Source organism: Capra hircus, chromosome 15, assembly GCF_001704415.2.
Source record: "Capra hircus breed San Clemente chromosome 15, ASM170441v1, whole genome shotgun sequence".
Lineage (NCBI taxonomy): Eukaryota > Metazoa > Chordata > Mammalia > Artiodactyla > Bovidae > Capra > Capra hircus.
The window spans coordinates 34,400,733-34,407,749 of NC_030822.1; the positions used below are offsets into that span (position 1 = coordinate 34,400,733).

The window sequence follows — 7,017 nt, forward strand, 5'->3', positions numbered from 1 at the left end:
AAAGGAAAACGACTGCAGCATTTTTCAAAGCAGCACCACTGACTCAAAATCATACTCACTTGGACTCAGGAGTCAGATTACCTGCACTCACCTCCTGCCTTTCCACTGGCTAGCTTTGTGACCCTAAATGGTTAATCTATTCTATGCACCTCAGTGTCTGCACCTTTACAACCAGAATAATAATTTTATCTGTATCCTAGTCTTGTTGATAGGGCCTAATGATTGCTTTAATAGTAAAATATATACTAAAATAAACTTTGAATATTGACTGTCATGTAATAAGCTATGAAGAAATGTTATCCTTAGTATTACTTTCACTTCAGTTCAGTTCAGTTCAGTTGCTCAGTCGTGTCCGACTCTTTGCGACCCCATGAATCGCAGCACGCCAGGCCTCCCTGTCCATCACCATCTCCCAGAGTTCACTCAGACTCACGTCCATCGAGTCCATGATGCAATCCAGCCATCTCATCCTCGGTCGTCCCCTTCTCCTCCTGCCCCCAATCTCTCCCAGCATCAGAGTCTTTTCCAATGAGTCAACTCTTCACATGAGGTGGCCAAAGTACTGGAGCTTCAGCTTTAGCATCATTCCTTCCAAAGAATCCCAGGGTTGATTTCCTTCAGAATGGACTGGTTGGACCTCCTTGCAGTCCAAGGGACTCTCAAGAGTCTTCTCCAACACCACAGTTCAAAAGCATCAATTCTTTGGCACTCAGCCTTCTTCACAGTCTTACTCTCATATCCATACATGACCACAGGAAAAACCATAGCCTTGACTAGACGGACCTTAGTCGGCCAAGTAATATCTCTGCTTTTGAATACACTATCTAGATTGGTCATAACTTTTCTTCCAAGGAGTAAGCATCTTTTAATTTCATGGCTGCAGTCACCATCTGCAGTGATTTTGGAGCCCAAAAAAATAGTCTGACACTGTTTCTACTGTTTCCCCATCTATTTCCCATGAAGTGATGGGACCAGATGCCATGATCTTCGTTTTCTGAATGTTGAGCTTTAAGCCAACTTTTTCACTCTCCTCTTTCACTTTCATCAAGAGGCTTTTTAGCTCCTCTTCACTTTCTGCCATAAGGGTGGTGTCATCTGCATATCTGAGGTTATTGATATTTCTCCCGGCAAGCTTGATTCCAGCTTGTGTTTCTTCCAGTCCAGGGTTTCTCATGATGTATTCTGCATATAAGGTAAATAAGCAGGGTGACAATATACAGTCTTGACTCACTCCTTTTCCTATTTGGAACCAGTCTGTTGTTCCATGTCCAGTTCTAACTGTTGCTTCCTGACCTTCATACAGATTTCTCAAGAGGCAGGTTAGGTGGTCTGGTATTCCCATCTCTTTCAGAATTTTCCAGTTTATTGTGATCCACGCTGTCAAAGGCTTTGGCATAGTCAATAAAGCAGAAATAGATGTTTTTCTGGAACATTCTTGCTTTTTCCATGATCCAGTGGTTGTTGGCAATTTGATCTCTGGTTCCTCTGCCTTTTCTAAAACCAGCTTGAACATCAGGGAGTTCACAGTTCACGTAGTGCTGCAGCCTGGCTTGGAGAATTTTGAGCATTACTTTACTAGCATGTGAGATGAGTGCAATTGTGCAGTAGTCTGAGCATTCTTTGGCATTGCCTTTCTTTGGAATTGGAATGAAAACTGAACTTTTCCAGTCCTGTGGCCACTGATGAGTTTCCCAAATTTGCTCGCATATTGAGTGCAGCATCATCTTTCAGGATTTGAAACAACTAAACTGGAATTCCATCACCTCCACTAGCTTTGTTCCTAGTGATGCTTTCTAAGGCCCATTGGACTTCGCATTCCAAGATGTCTGGCTCTAGATTAGTGATCACATCATCATGATTATCTGGGTCGTGAAGATCTCTTTTGTACAGTTCTTGTGTGTATTCTTGCCACCTCTTCTTAATATCTTCTGCTTCTGTTAGGTCCATACCATTTCTGTCCTTTATCAAGCCCATCTTTGCATGAAATATTCCCTTGGTATCTCTAATTTTCTTGAAGAGATCTCCAGTCTTTCCCATTCTGTTCTTTTCCTCTATTTCTTTGCATTGATCGCTGAAGAAGGCTTTCTTATCTCTTCTTGCTATTCTTTGGAACTCTGCATTCAGATGCTTATATCTTTCCTTTTCTCCTTTGCTTTTTATTTCTCTTCTTTTCACAGCTATTTGTAAGGCCTTCCCAGACAGCCATTTTGCTTTTTTGCATTTCTTTTCCATGGGGATGGTCTTGATCCCTGTCTCCTGTACAATGTCACGAACCTCATTTCATAGTTCTTCAGGCACTCTATCTATCAGATCTAGGCCCTTAAATCTATTTCTCACTTCCACTGTATAATCATAAGGGATTTGATTTAAGTCATGCCTGAATGGTCTAGTGGTTTTCCCTACTTTCTTCAATTTGAGTCTGAATTTGGTAATAAGGAGTTCATGATCTGAGCCACAGTGCTCCTGGTCTTGTTTTTGTTGACTGTATAGAGCTTCTCCATCTTTGGCTGCAAAGAATATACTCAATCTGATTTCGGTGTTGACCATCTGGTGATGTCCATGTGTAGAGTCTTCTCTTGTGTTGTTGGAAGAGGGTGTTTGCTATGACCAATGCATTTTCTTGGCAAAACTCTATTAGTTTTTGCCCTGCTTCATTCCGCATTCCAAGGCCAAATTTGCCTGTTACTGCAGGTGTTTCTTGACTTCCTACTTTTGCATTCCAGTCCCCTATAATGAAAAGGACATCTTTTTTGGGTATTAGTTCTAAAAGGTCTTGTAGGTATTACTTTACAGCTGGTGAAATGAATATTGCCCATTTTCGTGACTGGTATAGCTAGCCCAGTTGAATAAGAGATCCTGTGCAGTTAGTCCTGACAATTAGGCCTGCGAAAAATAAATATTCTGTCATTTCATTTTAGATTACTTATGCTATATTAGCCTTTGACTGCAGAGTGAACATTCTGGATAGCACAGACTTCTGAATTGGGATAAAGAGAGCAAAAGCGTGATTTGCTTCCAGTATGCACCAGGGGAGTTAAGTCTCTTAGCACCTAGAATCAGGCCCCCATGGATAGTATCATGGGCCTGACACAGCCCATACTCACATCTAGAAGGAAATAACTCTCCCAAGAAAAGTACTCCTTATCCCTTGAGATGAGCAGAGAGGAGCATTTGGAAAGCACCTTGGTAGAGCAGAAGCATCAACACTCAGGTTTCTCTCTTATGAGGCTCACTTTCTCCAACTCTCATTATTGGTGTTTGCCTCGCTGTCTCTCCCCTCTCTCTCAATCACTCTCGTTTTACTAAAACATAATGTGTACATTTTATAGAAAAGTAGAAAACATGGAATAATAATAAATCTTCTCAATTCTCACTAGCCAGAAACAACTACTAAAACATTTTTGTTAAGAGAAAGTCGCTCAGTCATGTCTAACTCTTTGCAACCCCAGGCTCCTCTGTCCGTGAAATTCTCTGGACCAGAATACTGGAGTGGGTAGCTGTTCCCTTCTCCAGGGGATTTTCCCAACCCAGAGATTGAATCCAGGTCTCTTGCATTGCAGGAAGATTCTATACCATCTAAGCCACCAGGAAAGCCCAAGAATACTGGAATGGATAGCCTATGCCTTCTCAGTGGGATCTTTCTGACCCAGGAATCTACTCAGGAGCTACCAGGGAAGCCCAGATTTTTATTACTTCCTCCAAATACTTTTTGTATGCAAATATATGAATGTTTAACAATAATATTTTATATTATGGTTTTACCCAGAGTATACTTCACAGTATTTTATAAATAGGGGGCTTCTCAGATGGCTCAATGATAAAGAATCTGCTTACTAGTACAGGAGACATGGGAAATGCAGGCTCAACCACTAGGTTGAGAAGATTCCCTGAAAGAGGAAATGGGAACCCACTCCAGTATTCTTGCCTGGAGAATCCCATGAACAGAGGCGCCTGGTGGGCTATGCGGTGCATGGGTTCACAAAGAGCTGGACACAACTGAGCACATACACCACAACCATACTATAAATAATTTTTGTAAAAAGTTTTATTTGAACTACTATTTTATAGTGGTTCCTACATTCTTCTAAGCTATCTTATCCTAGAAATCTATTGTGGCAGCCATATATCTTTTGACTAGCATAGATTTTTTTGTCTTTTTCTTCATATTTTAACATTTGGGAGGTTTACTCTATGTCTGTCCATTTTTTTCTTTTTTTAAAGTAATTTTGAGGGAGAGTAATCTCAATTGTACAAGGATTCGAAATTAAATTTTAAATCATGTTGTTGCATTCCTCAAATTATTCAGAATTAAGTCAACTGAACTGGGGGAAAAAGCAACATATTCAATATTTGTTAGTCTTTCCACCAAGTTATGTGCTTTTTGTGTCCATTCATTCAAGCTTACTTCTAAGTAAGTATCTGATAAGGGGTTCATCCCCAAATCATGTAAGGAGCTCCTACGATAGCTAAAAACAAAGACAAAATCATGTCTGACAAACTCATTTTACTATGTGCTAAGGAGTTAAATGGAGGTTTCTCCAGAGAGGATATACAAATGGCCAACAGGTATATAAAAAAAAAAAAAGATCAATGTCATTAATCATCAGAAAAATCCATATTGAAAACACAATGAGATATTACCACACATCTGTTGAGATGGCTATTAAATAATAATAATAATAGTAATAATAATAATAAAATAACAACAAAAGACAGCAAATGTTGAGAAGGATGTCAGTCACTTGCACACAGTTTTTTGGAATGTAAAATAGTGCAATTGCAATGGAAAGCAGTATGGAGTTGCTACCAAATTTAAATTTTGTAGAAATTTTGCAAAATTTAAAAAAATTCTACAAAGTTAAAAGTAAGACTACTTTTCATATAGTCTTGGGGAAAAGAATTATTTGACCATTGTGGCAGTGTTCCCAAGGTAATAAGTAACTTTTTCTCTGGTAATTCAATTTAAAAATAGATAAAAGAAACACATGGAACAAAATGAGGGATTGATTTTAAGGAGACACATTTGTGGATTTTTTGTAAAATTTGAGCTTTTTTTTTTTTTGAATAAACTATAACTCAGTGTAACTTGCCAAAACCTGTTGTCTTCAGTCTTAACTAGTGCCAGGCTGTCATCAAATATCTGGTGGAAGGAATCCTAAGAGTAGATTTCTGAGCAAAAAAAGTTTAAAAATTTGTCAAAGCAGGTCTTGAAAACCCCAATTTGTGGAGTAATAGTAAATATCCAATGACATTTTTCCTTTCCATGTGCCTCTAGCTTAAAACTTGGTTCTGAATAGCATTCAACCAAGCCTCCATCTAATCTCTTTGGTTTTAATTGAATAGATGACAGGGTTGAGCATGGGAGGCACAAAGAGATAAATGAGGGACATGACTGTGTGCACAAACCGGGGGGCATGCCTCCCATAACGGGCAGTCATGGACACACCAATCTAGGGCACGTAGAAGATGAGCACAGCACACAGATGTGACACACACGTGTTGAGTGTCTTTAACCGTTCCTCCCGAGAAGCAATGGCAAGTACAGAATGCAGGATGAGCACATACGAGAAGGGAATGAGTGCAGAGTCCAGGCCGAAGGTAGACATCACAATGAAGAGACCGAAAATATTGTTGATGGTGATATCACCACAGGGAAGGTGGATGAGATCCGGATGAAGGCAGTAGGCATGGGACAGTATATTGGCCTTGCAGAAGGACAACCTCTTCAGAAGGAGAGGCAGTGGAAAAATCATACAGAAGCTGCGGATGATGGCCCACAAGCCCATGCATACAACACGGGAATCTGTGAGCATGGTGGTGTAGCGCAGGGGGTTACAGATGGCCACATAGCGGTCCAAACTCATAACCAGCAGGACCCCAGATTCCATGAAAGAGAAGAAGTGGATAAAGAACATTTGAGCCATGCAAGAATCAAAGCTGATCTTCCTTAAGTGGAAGCAAAATGTGGCTAGCACGGTGGGCAGTGTGGAGAAAGACACACCTAGATCATTGACTGAGAGCAGGGATAGGAAGTAGTACATAGGCTGATGCAAACTCTGCTCCTCCTTGACGACGAAAAGGATAAGGGCATTGCCCACAATGGAGACAGTGCAGAGGGTACCGAGGAGCAAGAACATCCAGTGTTGGGAGGTCCCCAGCCCTGGGAGCCCTGTCAGGGTGAAAGTTGGCAACTCTGAGCTGTTGTAGAGGATAGCTCCCATGCTGGGAGGACTTGTACTGGAGGACTTGTACTGTAGGACCACCTCCTGTAGAGAAGACAGACGTACAGTTTATTGATGAGCCTATTTTAAGTCTCTCTTATGCCATCCAGACCCTTAGTTTATAGCTTAATCAATTTTGTTTACCACATCACTCCTTGCCCCTCTTGCTCCCCATGGTTTCTGGAATTGTCTAAGTGTTTTCAGGTTATCCAGCTGGCTCAACAGGTCACATTCCCTTCCTCTGTACCTGTGCCTCTCCCCACCATGCTCTTCCTCCCATTCAAAGCTATGAACTTGTTATCAATCAACAGGCATCACTTTGTGCAAGACCTAAGACATCATGCTCCTGATGACTACTTCCTGGACTGTTCTGAACATTCCAATTACTTATCAAGCTGTAAACTTTTCCTTTTCCCATTCTCTCACTCTACTGTCTCTACTGATAAGTAGCATCTGCTCATTATCATGACTCTTGGGCTTTCTTACATCTACACAGTCTCCCAGTTCTTTCTTGCATTTATCCATACAGAAGATAGATGGACAGGAAGATATAAATCCACAGAGACAATCTTCCAGACATACATCAAAATGCACTAGGACCCCTTATATCCACTCATCTATTCATTCTTCAATCCACCTTATGGCATTCATTTTCACCATGAATAACTTAATATACTAAAGTATTTTCTTAATAATTTCCTTCAGATCTAAATAGAACCTGAAAGTCACATGACTAATAACCAGTTCTCTTATCCTTGGCTATACAGATAATTGGCTCTTATCTGTGTTTTCCATC

The 7,017-nt window shown here is 40.5% G+C and overlaps 1 pseudogene; it reads right to left on the minus strand.

Moving 5' to 3' along the window:
- LOC102172560 lies at window positions 5,277-6,296 on the minus strand (annotated as a pseudogene).